The sequence below is a fragment of the Camelus bactrianus genome, chromosome 20 (genome assembly GCF_048773025.1).
Source record: "Camelus bactrianus isolate YW-2024 breed Bactrian camel chromosome 20, ASM4877302v1, whole genome shotgun sequence".
Classification (NCBI taxonomy): domain Eukaryota; kingdom Metazoa; phylum Chordata; class Mammalia; order Artiodactyla; family Camelidae; genus Camelus; species Camelus bactrianus.
The window spans coordinates 47,808,905-47,823,623 of record NC_133558.1 but is presented as its reverse complement, the minus strand read 5'-3'; positions in this window follow the sequence as shown (position 1 = coordinate 47,823,623).

The following is a 14,719-nucleotide window of genomic DNA, read 5'->3' as shown; positions in this document are numbered from 1 at the left end:
GCAAAATAATTTTCACACATTTAAAGTGTACAACTTAATACATTTTGACATGTGTATCCCCAAGAAACCATGACCACATTCAAGACAGTGAACATACCCATCACCCACAAAACTCTTCTCCTGCATTTTGTTGTCCCTCCCTCCCTCCCCATCTATTCCCCTGGAAACCATTGATCTGCTTTCTATCACAACATACTGGTTTGCATTTTCAAGATCGTTGTATGAATGGATTCATGCAGTATCTACTCTATGTTGTCTGACTTCTTTCATTCAGTGTAATTATTTTCAGAGTCATCTGTGTTCCTGTATTAATAGCTTATTTTTCTTATAGCAGAGTATTGCTTAGTGCTGAGTTTTTCCTGAATAGTTTATTGTGAGCAGTGTTTGGATAGAACATCCTTTGTTTCTTCATTTACTTCTTGATGGATGCATGGGTTGTTTACAACTTGAGCTATTATAAATAATATTGAAGTGAATATTTAGTTACAAGCCTTTGTATGGACATATGCTTTTATTTTCTAAAGCATCAGATGAGGAATATCTGGCTTATATGGCAGATTGGTGTTTACCATTTTTAAAGAAACTGTTAAACAGTTTTCCAAAATGGTTGTGCTATTGTAAATTCCTCGTGGTGTGTATCAGTTCTGGTTGCTCTATTTCCTTGCCAGCACTTTGTAAGGTCGGTCTTTCTAATCGTATACATTCTAGTAGGTATGTGTACTACTATCTCACTGTGGTTTTTAAAAGCATTTCTCTAATGACTAATGGCATCTTTAATCAGCATCTTTTCATATGCTTATTATCCATCTGGATATCTTTACTGAAGTGTGTTTTCTGGCCTCATTCATTCATTCAGGTGTTTGCATTATTATTGAGTTTTGAAAACTTTTATTCTGGATCAGACACAAAGAAAGACATTTACCAGATATATGATTTGCAAATAGCTTCTGTCTATGGCTTGTCTTTTCATTTGCTTTGCAGTGTTTAGAAGAGCTTTGAAGAGACTTCATTTTTGTAAAGTTCACTCTATCAGTTACTTTTTTTAAAATAGATTATACTTTTGGTGTCATAGCAAAGAAATATTTGCCAAACCCAAGATCATAAAGCTTAAGCCTATGCTTTTTCTCCTAGCTGTTTTATAGTTTTAGATTTCCTATTAAGATCTATGATCCACTTAGAGTTAATTTTTGTATATTTTGTGAAGTGTGGATCAAAGTTCATTTTTTTTTTTTTGCATATCACTATCTAACAATTCCAGCACTACTTGTAGAAAAGATCCTTTTCTCCACTGCAACCTTTTGAGAATCAATTGTCTATATAAGTGTTCGTTTAGTTCTGAACTTTCTATTCTGCTCCATTATTCTACTTCCCTGTTTTACACCAACACCATACTTTCTGATTACTGTAGCTTTATAAAAAAAGTCTGAAAATCAGATAGTGTAAGTCTTCCAAATTTGTTTTTCTTGTTCAAAGTTGTTTTGGATATTTGGGATCCTTTGCATTTTCATGTGAATTTTAGAATCAGTTTTTAAATTCCTTACATCCTCTTCTGCCAAAATTCCACCCATGTCTTTAGCCATCTCCAAAGCCACATTTTCTGAAGAGGTCTCTCTAGATCCTAGGTGAAAGTAATTCCTCTTTCATCTGTGCTCCATTCACATTTCTTAATATTTGATTACATTTATTCATATTTGGCTTTATGCACTTGTCTGATCTTTCCTGCCATATAGTAAACCTCTCAAGATTAGGAATCTTGACTTGGTTCCCTCTGTCTGCTGAGAAAACTAGTTCTATGCTTTGCAGGAGTGAGCCCTGCAGTAAGAGGTATCTGCAGCACACGTCTATCTCATTGTTTGCATATTGTCAAGGAATCCTGCAGATTTGGAATTGTTTATTGATTGTTGTCTCCAAGACGGCTAGGTCTTTTTTATTTCTATTACTACTGCTGCAGTTTCAAAGAACAATGGGCTAATTATTTTCCAAATATGAAAACATACTGTAATTGAGTTGTGATGCAAATTATGTGCTGCTGTGTCTTAAAAACCTGCTTAGTGTTCACAGGCCCCTTCACTCATGGAACTTTTGGGAGAATGACATATCCTTAGAGATAACACTGCTGACTTTGGCGACTTGAGCAGCAGTATCTGAACTCACTCCTGCTGTTTTTCCAGTGTCCCCTCTAGCCCTCCTCCAGCCCTCCATGCCCGAACCTGCAGTTCTGCCCTCGAAATGCCTATTACTTCTCAGGAAGACTTCCCTATGAAACATAATCATATCCTTCTTGTGGGGACATTCAGTCCAGTGACCTGACAGCAGGGGAAAATGTTTAGTCTGCTCTTGGTAGAGCCTAAACTCTTCCATACTTATTAGAAGCAAATCCAATGAGGAAACTGTGTTGGCATCTAACAAATCAGCATAAATGTCTGATGAGGAAGATCAGCTTCCCCATCCCACTCAGGCGTCATGTTGGTGTGACACTCACCATGGCTAACATTTTCTCCTGTGTGCAATGTAAGTTTCAAGACATTATGAATGGCTTTTTGTTTTTCTTCATTGGTCTTTCCACATTTACTGTGTCTGGTGAGATTATATGAATCCTGCTTATTTTCAGCCCAGCACTTAGGGCCTTTTTAAAGGATCACGTGTTTAAAAGGCTAGTGGACAATTTGTTAGAAGATAGAAATCCTTAGATTTTGGTCCTAGAGTTGAATCTTGGTTAGGGGTGAGTGAAAATTCCCATTAAAATTTTAAATTCAGTGTTACAAAGTTTTAAAAATAGTTAAATATTAGCCAATTCCATTAAACACTTTAGCAGTTCTTTACTTTTAATCCTGCTTCTGGGGCAATTTTGCAATGATTCCCTCCCTTTGTTGATTCCCTCTTTGTCAGAATCCTTGAGAGGCCCCTGTCATCACTGTCAGTATCATCATCATCATCATCATGGAACTGATTCCTCTGGAAAGTTCTAGGAAAATAAACAGATGTGTGGGGTTATGTGTAGGTCAATGTGTGCATATACAATAAGAACAGTTATCAGACATTAGATGCAAGATATCCATTTTATTTAGAGAAGAATGTGGTCATGAAATCCTGATGTGGTGAATGAAGGAGCAGTGGGAACAGGATAGTCAGTGGAAAGGAGGAGGAAGTGAGCGAAGCGGGGAGCATAGATCCTTGGTTAGCCGATCATCAACTTGGTGTGAATGAGGGGAGTGTGGTGGCAGAATCATGTTCCTCCCCTGCCACAGGTTAGCCAACAGTGACATGTTTCTGTACATGGCAAAAGGGATGACAGATATATTAGGAGAAATATCTTAGAGGATTTCGGTATTCTAAATTCTCTATTAGCCTTTTAAACCCATGATACATTATTAAAGTTTAGTGGAGGGCCACAAATAAAAAGGATTCATATAATCTCACCACACATACTGAAGTTAGAAAGACTAAGGAAGAAAAACAAAAAGTCATTCATAAGTGCCTTGAACCTTAAATTGCTCATGGGAGGAAATGTCACACAAGGTGAGTGTCACAGCCACATCCATAATGCCTGAATGGGAGGGGAGAAGGGGATCCTGAGATGAGACAATAAGGTGATTAGCCTGGATTGTCCAGGTGGGCCCAATGTAATCACAGGGGTCTTTAAAATTGAGGACGTAGCCCAGCTGAGTTTAAAATCAGAGGGAGGTGTAGCAATGGAGCAGTGTTCAGAAACGCTGCTGGCCATGAAAATGGAGGAAGTCGTGGGACACAAGCTAAGGAAGGTGGGTGAACTCTGGAAACTGGAAAAAAAAACAAAAACGAGGAAACATTCTCTTCTAGATCCTCTAGAAGGAAGGAACTCTGCTGGCAACTTGAATTTAGCTCAATGAGAACTGTGTTGGATCTCTGACCTCCACAGCCATAAGCTGATAAATCTGTGCTGGTTTAAGCTGTTAAGCTTATGGAAGTTTGTTACAGTGGTAATAGAAAAATAACATAGTGAGCGGTAGTGTAAGGGATTAAAGTTCTAGGCTGGGGTGTGGAGAGGATTCTGACATTTACACCTAAAAAACAACCAGGTGCAGTGGAAAGGTGTTTTAAGGAAGACCTACCTGGCAGGGCTGTTAATAGGACTGTTTGGTGTGAGGAGAGCATTGGAGTAGACGAATCAAATAAATCTCTACCAGAAAAATAAGGAATAAAATATAACAGTGCTTCAGTGTTAGTGGATGCAGGAATGGAAATGGGCAGAGAGATATAAACATTACTTTGAAATTAGCTACAGGTTTGATGATTGCATGTTGGGGAGAGTTAGCCGATGTGTGGACTGAATGTTTACATCCCCTCAAAATCCGTATGTCAAAACCCCATCTCCCAGGGTGATGGTATTGGGAGGCGGGGCCTTTGGGAAGTGATTACTAGGATAAAATAAGGTCATGAGAGTAGAGCCCTCATGAATGGGATTAGTGCCCTTATAAAGGGCCCCAGATTGCTTGCTTCTCTCTGGCCCATGAAGATAGTGGGAAGACAGCCATCTTCGAGTCATGAAGGCTATCATCTCCCAGATGCATTGACCTCAGCCTCCAAAACTTGAGGAACATGCTGGTTGTTTAAGCCACCTGGCCCATGGTAATTTGTTACAGCATCCCAGACTGACGAAGACAGTGGAGAATGCCTCTGAGTTTGACACTGATTGCCTGGAGAATGCTGAAACCCAGGGAAGTGGGCAGCACAGACGTTTACTCATTTAATCCTGGCAACACGGTACGAGATAGAGTCTACATATTCCTCGCTATTTAAAAGGGAAGGAAAAAGAGGCACAAATAACAACAACAACAACAACAACAACAACAACAACAACAATTTTTCCAAGATTCACACAGAACCCCTGGAGGCAGAGTGAGAATTTATACTCAGGCAGGCTGACCCGAGAGCCCCTGCTCATAACTACTAAGTCAGATCACCTTGCTTATGTGGATCAATTTTTTTCAAGTGTGATATGAAGGTACTGTGTCCAGTAACTTATAATTTCAAAATAACTCACTGTAAGGGAAACATTAGTCGCAGGCATTGCAAACCACAGTAAGCTACACATACAAAAATAACTCGTTAGGGCAAGATAACCAATAATGTTTTTAAATATTATACTTTCTGTACCTTTGCAATAAAATGTGTATTTATAATTCTGTCTGCCTACAGAATAACTTCATAATCCTGAATGTGGCTGGTGGCTCCCATGGTGGACAGCACGGGTCTAGAAAATTTAAGTGACTTGTCCAGCCTTGCCCAGGAAGCTAGTGGTGGGATCAGAGATATAGGTTGTGACTTTTCCTTCCTATCCAACAAGTCCCTCATGGAGGCTTAGAAGCTTCTCCTTTGGTGCCCAGCTGTCTATTCGTACTTATGACATTTTGTCAGGTGTCCCAGCCTGCTCCTGAACATAAGCCAGTAACAACATCTGCTCTTTTCTGGCCAGGTAATACATTCTAGCAGCTTCCATTGACTTCTTGGCATCAGTTCTTACCTGGAAGGGTAGTGGCTAGAGATGCAAATGTGTCCACATGACAGGGTTTTCATAAACATAGCAGGAGTTGTCAAGAGAACAAAACGTCAGGAAGACAAGTGGAAGCAGGTCATTTAATATACCAAATGGGTACTTTCAATGAATGTTTGTGTTTCCAAGTCCAGACTTGTTCTGTTCGTGCATTACAGGCCAATAAATCGGGAGACCAGGTTTTGGGGGCAAGAAACAGCGACTTTAATTTGGAAACCCAGCTGAGGAGATGGAAGTCTAATGTCCTGGAAAACCATTCCCCAAAGTCAGAATTCAAGCTCTTTTTATATTAAAAAGGGGAAGCAGGAATGCTTGGTTGCTGCAAACTTGGTTTATGAATTCTTTGTTGTTAGAGCCTTTTGTTCTTGCAGCTCTTAGCCTGGGTCAGATCCGTGTAAACCTCCAACAAACAAATGTTATTTTCTATTCTGTAACATGTTACCTTATATGAATGGAAAAGTGTTAATATCCTTTAAAGTCAGAGCCTTGAGAATAGGGTCTCCTGTATATTTCAGGATCTAGGCAACATTGTTTTACAAAAGGTGCAGAACAAACAAGACTAAACCTAGGAAACAGGGCACAGGGTTAAACTCAAAAGAACAGATATAACATGGAGTCAGATTTGTTCTTTCCTATTTCAGTAGTGCCATGGAGAAGGCACTTTGGGCAGCTTGTTGTAGGGTCCTGGAGGCTTTCTCTCTCAGCCTCTGGGCGCCTCTATTGCAAAACCTTCATAGCTGTTTGGCCTGCTGGAAAACCACTCCGACTGTTTTGCCCGTAAGATGCGTTCTGTTTATAACTCATCTCTACTCCTTGGAAAACAACTCAATAAAAACTCAGTTGGTTTTCCACCAGCCATGGGCAGGGGTGAGGAATAGCACTTTATTATTTTATAAAAAAAAAAATAAAAGAAATCTTAAAACAGCACTGGGCACATAGGAGAGAGTCAATAAATGCTTCCTGGCTAAAATCAAAATTGATGGCTCAGTGATTCCATGGCTGCTGTATTTGCTGAGCTTGCTACTCCTTTGCTCCATTACACATTTTTTTTAACTGAAAAAGAAATACATGCATGTGGTTAAAAAAATTCAAACAGAGCACAAAAATACACAAGTGAAAGAAGTTTTCCCTCATCCTCTCTTCTTTCAGCCCTCCCTGGAGATGCCACTGTTTATTATCCTTTGTTTGCTTTTCCAGATAGGCTATGCACATTCCCACCTATGTATGTAAATTCCTTTAAACTTTTACTTATTTTTAACTTAAAGGGGTTTAAATCCTCAAGTGGCTTCTGCCTGGGTAATAGAACAGAACAAATCTGACTCCATACTAGATCTTTTCCTTTGAATTTAACCCTGTGCTCTGTCTCCTAGGCTTCATCTTGCTTGTGAAACAGTGTTGCCTAGAGCCTGAAATATACAGAAGAGCCTAATCTGAAGGCTCTGACCTTTAAGGATATTTAACACTTTTCCATCCATATAAAGATAACAAGTTGCAGAAAAGAAAATAACGTTTGTTTTGCTGGAGGTTTACAGAGATTTGACTCAGGCAGATAGCTGCAAGAACAAAGGATTCTAACAAAAAAGAATTCCTACACCAAGAAGTTTGCTACAACAAAGCACGTAGGAAAGGAGCCTGAATTCTGACTTGGGGAGATGGTTTTCCAGGACATTTGTTTGCCATCAAGGTCTACAAAAACTTGCTATTCCATGCCCCAACACCTGGTCTCTGAAATTATTGGCCTGTCCTGCACTGAGGAGAATGAATTTGGACTCAGTAACACTCCTATCTACCTAGCAAGCTGGGCACTGGATCTGAGGACAGCTCTCCCACACCCAGGGACCTACTGTGAGCCCTTGATGGTTCCACTAGGGTGGGGTGTGGTTTATTCAGGAGGGATGGGCACTATGCACCAACACTCAGGCAGTCTGCTCTGTCTGGGGCTCTGATCTTGTACCTCCCGCTCCCCACCAGCCCAACACCTGGAACAGTGGAGCTAAGACAGAGATCGTGCCTGCCTGTTTCCCAGCGTGTAAAAGGGGAATATGAACTCTTCCCAAGGTATTTCTGAGCGACAACACCTTCGGGTGCTTGGTTCCCAGAGCAACAGGGAACCCAGCTCCGCGTGGGATCAACGGGTGTGATCCCGTAGGGGTTCTGCAGAGGCCTCGGCTGGAGGGCTGGACCAGGGAGGGAAAATTTGAGCTGCGGGCCTTGAAGTGTTAGTGAAGGGTACAGAGGCAGGACTGAATTCTGTTTCAGGATGCCACCAGAGGTAAACCTTTTTCTCTACATCTCTGCTACTCCCCTCCCCTCTCCAGATCCCTCCCTTCTCTCTGCACTTCCTGTCCATCTGTCTCCCTCCACTTTTCTCCTCCTCCCCTCCTCCTCCCATCTTCTCCCTCCCTCACTTCCGCAGCTTCTCTCACAGAAACCTGAGGATCCCTGGCCCTCCTGCGCATGCGCAGTCAGTGCCAGGTGGACCGCGGTTTGGAAGCTCCATCTCCGAGCCGGGGATCTGCCCCAAAGTCTTCTCAGCTATCTCGCCCGGTAAGCCTTTAGCTCCTGCCCCAGGGCCGGGGCCTCCGGCTGTGGAAGTGCAAGGTGGGGGGCTCACGGGAAAGGTTCAGGCGGTTGCGGGAGGGCGGTCCACGTGTCACAGCCCGCGAGGGCATGATTCAGCGTGTGTTCAGCTATATTGCTCGGGCCAGGCCCCTCTGCCCACGCCACCTGCCCCGGCGCCCCGGCCACAGCTGCTCAGGGCCAGGTGTGCACCTGCCGCCTCTCGCCCCAGCTGGTCTCCCCTCAGTCTGCGGCTGGAGTCCTCTTCCCCTCTCCCGCCCGCGAGTCCTCTCTTCCCGGGCTTCCTCTCCTCAGCCGCCGGCCCGTCCCCGTCCCTGGGTGGGCTGTGTCCCGGGACGGCGGGGTCTGCGGACCCGGACGGGGCAGCTGAGACTGGGGCTGGCCTCCGAGCGGAGCTGCAGCCCGCGTCCCCAATCCCCCGCTTTCCCTGCCCCGTGACCCCTGGGCTGCCCTCCTCTCCCTTTCCCGCTCCCTCAGGACCAGCTCGGTGGCGTGGGCGCTGCTCCCCAGGCTGAGAGCCTCCGGCCGGCCGTAAAGCCCAGCTTGTCCTGGTGAAGTCTGCAAAAGGGAGCGTCAGTGCTGAGGGAGCTTCCGTCACCTCCCTCAGTGTTTCTGCCCCAGGTAAGTTCCTTGAACACTTTCAGGTGTCATGATGGCGGTGCTTGATGATGTCACGTGGTTTTATACTGAGAGGGATTACAGTGTTGAAAGCAGGACTTGGTTCAGTTAAAAATGAGCTGAAGGCATGAGTATGTGACATCCTCCAGGCTTCCCTCTCCCAGGCTGAAACGTGTGACCGTTGATTTTAGAAAGATAGTTACAGTCCCTAACTAGCCCAGCCCAGCTTGGGTGTGTTAACAGGAACAGCACCACCAGAGGCGTTGGAGACCTAGGGACATTGCAGTCCTAAAGAGCTCCTGGCACACAGTTTGGTTTGTTTTGGTTTTTTCTTTTTCTTAAATTGTGCGGCAGACTAGTTGTATAGAGGGGAAAATAATTGTCAAGAGATTATTTTTCATATAACAGCTTTATTGTGATATTGTTCACACACCGTGAAGTCCATCCATTTAAATGGTACAATTCAGCAGCTTTTAGCATATTCACAGTGCTGCAACCATTATTATTCCAGAACGTTTTCGTCACTTCAGAAAGAACAGTGGAAATCAATGACCTATTCACCCTTCCCCAGTGGTGGTTCTAAAGAAGTTTCTTGGCTGTTCCTGACCATAAATTAACTTGCTATATTCCATGAAATATCTGGTAGTAATTCTAATCAGAATTGCATTGAATCTGTCTATCAAAACAGGAAGAATTAATGTCTTTACGGCATAAACTTCTTCTAACCATGAATATATCTGAGACCCTACCTTTTCATCTGTCCAGAGCCTGGCCCATGGGAAGTCCTCACTAATTTTGGGGCTTGTGAATGATGAGATTCTATACATTGTTAGTTGCAAATGTAGCCTTTCACAGAAGAGAAAAGTAACCTCAGTGAAGCCAAGTGACTCTCTGATAGTCAGAAAGGGTGACAGTCAGTGCTGGAGTGATACAGTGGACTTGCTGCTTGCAGCCAGAATTTTCCACCACCTACAGCTACGGGGATTACAGTGTTCTTTTATTTTTTTAAAGACTTGCTTTTATTTTTCTAATAATTTTTTATTGAAGTGTAGTTAACTTACAATGTTAGTTTCAGGTGTACAGCAGAGATTCAGTTATAAACATATTCATATGTATATACATACGTTTTAGATTGTTTTTAGTACAACTCATTACAAGAACTTGAATATAGTTCCCTGTGCTATATAGCAGGTCCTTGTCATTTATTTTATATTTATTAATGTGTATCTGTTAATCCCCCTTTTCCTGCCTGCTAACCACAGTTGGCTTTCTATGCCCATGAGTCCATTTCTAGCAGCACCATTTTTCCTAGTTAATATATGCTGCTTGGCTGCTTTCAGTTTCAGTAATTCCATCTTATCTGTGGGCGTTTTTCTTCTGGTGGACCTGTATGTGGTTTGCACACGTGGTAATAGAGATCTGTATTTTGGAGAACTCCAGGCCTCGTGTAGTCCCTGGTAGAGAGCGCCCACTGAGCTGATGCTTGAACTGGGAAAAAAGCATAGTAAATATTGGTATTTCCACTATAGTTGAGACATCCAGGTTTCTATAACCTCTCTAGCCAACCTTAATGTTGGCTGCACCCATACTGGGTAATTTGGTGGTACTCCATGGTATGGTGATGTAGAGACAGGGCTTTGTATGCTCCTTCTCTTTCCTTTTTCTAACACTCATTCTCCTGGGCCTCCCAGATCCTCCCACAACAGTGCCCAGGGCTGGCTTGGTGCTGCACTCAGGCAATATTTGTTAATAAGGCCCTTTCCTCATCTCTTCTGAGCCTCCGTTTCCTTCTCTGCACAATGAGACCATAGACTAGATAAGTCCTTTTCAGTTTCTTTTAAAGCCATGTTTCCTTTGAGAAACAGAAAATGCAAATCTCTCCTCTAATTCCAACCCTTTAGATTTTGATATGTCCTCCAAAGAGTGACATAGTTCTTTGTGGAAAGCTGATGTGATTGTGATTCCAGGTGGCACAGGAAAGACTCTTCAGAGATTTATTGCAGGGAAAGGGCAGGAAAGGAGCAGTATGTCACACTTTCTGGTGTGAGCAATGGAGCAGGGGATTGGGTTTAAATACGGTGTCTGATGTGGCCTCTCTCTAATCTTGCACAATGTGATAAACCTCTCTCCCTCAGTTTTTTCATGTATGAAGTTGGGGTGATAGTATTTTAGGGTTTTTGTGAAACATTATACACATAATCCATTTGTTTCTCGGTAGAAACAAGAGCTGCTAGGGAGTCAGTGATTCCTTTAAAAAAAAAAAATCTTGTCCATAGCACTCTGTCTGTGTGTATTTTGAAGTTCCTGGAAGGTGAGTGTTGAAACTAAAGTCCATCATGGGACAGGTGGCCCATAGTCCTCTGTGCCCCAGATTGCCCCCTCCTCCCCAGTCCTCTTCCTCTCAGTCCAGAATGACGTTCCCTAGTAGATTTATACAGAGTTCTTGTGGAAATAGCTTTTCATTTTATTGTTTCACCAAGAAGGGCTGCCATCATGATCTCTGTGGTCAGGTTTTGCTGACCTGAAGGCTATGCAATTGGGGGTTTCTATTTAATAAAAAGAAAAATAATTACAAATACAAACTTAGACCTAGGGTGGTGACAGGGGCTCTTGGAAGTGGGGGCCATTAGCTTTGTTAGCTTCAGGTGCAGTGGCCTTTGGCCACGAGGACCCATCCTCGTGCTCTGAAATTGGAGGGACCAGTGGGTTCAGTGGGAAATTTGAGTGTATCTCATGGTCTAGGGATTGTCCTATTTGTGCTGTGTGTTCCTTATTTGAGACAGTGAGCTCATTTAACCTCAATAGCCTCTTTAAAAATTAGACTTTTAATTTTGTGATGTAACTTAGATTCCCATGTAGTTGTAAGAGATAATATGGAGAGGGCCTATGGACAATTTGCCCAATTTTCCTTAACGGTTCAATCTTGCAAATTTCGGGTACAATTCATTACTGACTCACTAACCCTTTGAGGTTTATGTTATTGCCCTCATTTCTATTCATAATTAAACTGGGGCTTAGAGAATCACACAGGCCTGCCCAGGTCACACACATGGTTAGTGTAGAGTCGGGTGAAAGTGGGCTTGGGTTTTCCAGGCAGTACCATTATGATGGTCTGTGGCAGGGAACAGCATACACTTTGCTTTTTTATTCATTCAACAAACATTTATTGAATAAACTCTGTGTGTCAGATGCTTTAATAGGGTTATCAGATTCTTCAGCAGTACTGAAAATCAGGTAATGTTTTCTGTTTTTTAATCTGAGAAAATTAGCTCTGAGTGGTTATAACCCCCCGAAAGGTAATATAGCTGATAAAGGAGGGATAGTAAATTTCTACAGTCCCCCCTTTTTATGCAGGTTGTAACCTAGGCATTTAACATTTGCAAACTTCAGTAATCCAGATAATTTCTTCTAAGGCAATGATTTTTTTTTTAATTGAAGTATAGTCAAGTTTACAATGTTGTGTCAATTTCAAGCTGTTTTTTGAATTTTGAATTAAAAAATATTTTTTGAGGAGGGTAATTAGGTTTTTTTATTTGTTTCATTTTTTAAAATGAGGTACTGGGGATTAAACACAGAACCTCATACTTGATAAGCACGTGCTCTACCACTGAACTGTACCCTCCTCCCCAAGGCAAGTTTTCTTATTCATTATTCTGCAGCTTAGGAGTTCAAATAAATTGGATAGAAATCCAGATATTTTGATCCCACTGTGGTTCTTTTCTTTATATTCTGCTTAAAAGGGTGTGGAAAGCAGTTCCTTTGTTCATTTCTTTATTCAGCAGTTTTGAGCACTGTCTTTGCATTAGGGTTTGGCTAGGTGCTTGGAACAGAAAACAAGAAATGACCCTGCTCTGCAGGGGCAGGAAGCCTAGACCAAAAGCTGGGTAATGTGATCCGACCTACAGTAGCCATGTGCAGGCACTGAGGACAAACTGTACCCCCGTCTTTGCTTGGGCTTCCCTTGCCTTCTGGCTGATACACACCAGCTCACCACAATCCAGAGGGGCCCACAGCCCACAGCAGAGTAAGTATATCGATCTCCTCTCCCCTCTCGGCAGGGGCTGCAACATGAGCACCCCTGACTACGTGCAGTGCGCTGAGAACGACCAGATTCTCCCCGTGGTGGTCCAAGCCATTGGGATCATCTCAGAGGAGAATTTCTTTTGCATCTATAAGCGAATCACCTTGGTGAGCCAGATCAGCCCCTGTGGCTCCCATTGGGCACTCTGTATCCACTACAGGCATCACTATGCACCCGAGAATGGGTGGGGAATCTTCCAGACCCACAGCAAGGTAGTGGGCCTTGTCACCATTGCCGACTGCCTCTCGGCCAAGGCCTTCGAGAAGCTCCACGTGCAGAGGAGCTGTATGGCACATCGTTAATGACTCTCAGTTCTTTGTGCTGCATAGGTAGGTAGCCGAGCAGAAGCGCACCGACGTGGCCTTCAATCTACGAGGACTGCAGGCTGGTGGAGAAGAGGATCGAGGACTTCACTGTCTCTCTCTTCATCATGCTCAAGTCCAAGTGGCTGGATAGGGCCCCCAACAAGTCTGGGGATAAGATCCCCCTCCTCTGCACCTTGTTTGAGAAGGAGGACTTCATGGGATTGGACACAGACAGCAGGTAAGTCTACTTGGAGGCCCTGCCACCCTCGATGTGTGCCAGATTGCTTCCCTATATCCAGGAAGGGATCATCAAGGAAGAGGGCTGTCTTGTAGCCAAGAGTGGATGGAGGAGCAGCCCGCTGGTTTACAGACATTTAAAAGTGAATCCGCCTTTGTTTCAGAGAGATCCTTTTAGGGATATTGTGGACACTTACTCCAGCTTTTCAGCCAGGACCCCTGGTGGGACCCCTGGAGTTGCTGTCCAATAGAGTAGCCACAGCCTCTGATGCTAGGAGAGCTGGGGAGGAGGCTGGTCTGAGCTGACATGTGCTGTAGGTCAAATGAACATCAGATGCTGAGACATCTAATAAAAGGAATGTAATCTACCTTGTTCCTTTCTATATTGATTACATGTCAAATTGATAGTATTTTACGTACAGTAGAATAAGTAAGATCTGTTCTTAAAATCACTTTCTAGTATTTGTTTTTTGTTTGTTTCTTTGTTTACTTTTTAAATGTGGCAACTGGGAAACTTTCTTTACATGGATCTCATTTCATTTCTGTTGGGCAGCCTGTCCTGCGACAGTCTCATCCCTTTGCTTAGAAAAGAGATTCTGAATCCCGAGATGCAGAACGAGGCTCTGGTTGAGCTGGGGGTGGACCCGGTGTCTCCTGACTCCTAGGCCCAGTACCTGCACGGCTCAGGTCCTCTCTTCATGCCCGACAGCCACCATGCCAGGTTAGGTCATCAGAAACACCGCCAGGGATTTACGAATGAACTCCTTACACAGGAAAAGGCGTGTCACGGAGTATGGGACAGAGCAGGGAAAGGTTCATCCTCACTTTGTCCCTGTGATTAGGTCAAAGGCCTCACTTTGCCTCGAAAGTGCAGATGAGCTCTTATGGGCTGCCTACCCACCACCCCCAGTTTCTGCTCTGTTTCCCCGTGTGTCCATTGTGCCGTCCCTCGGGCAGAAGAGGTTGAGATGCCTTTGCCGAGAGGTGGTCCCCCTTTGCTGGGGAAAGTGAGGGAAGTTGTGTACCCCCGGCCTACGGCCTCGGGCCTTGAGTCTGGAGAGCACTTATGGCGGTCTCACAGGTGACGGTCGGAGAACCTAGCACGTGCAGCCGGGTCCGCTGTGGAGGCGGTGATCTGTGATTCTTGAACTTGCCCAAGATCAGATCCTACTTTCTGGTTGTTGGTCAGTTGGAGGAGAAGGTGCCAGAGAATTGAAAAAAAGAATGTCCAGACCAGCCCTGTGAGTGAGAGGCACAGGGGACCTGAGTCCCACTTGCGTGTGGAAGCCTGGCGAACTCTGCATGAATTTTCAGTTCCTCCCCGGATATTCCTCTATGGCTTAAGGAAGGGGCAAGTAATGTCGT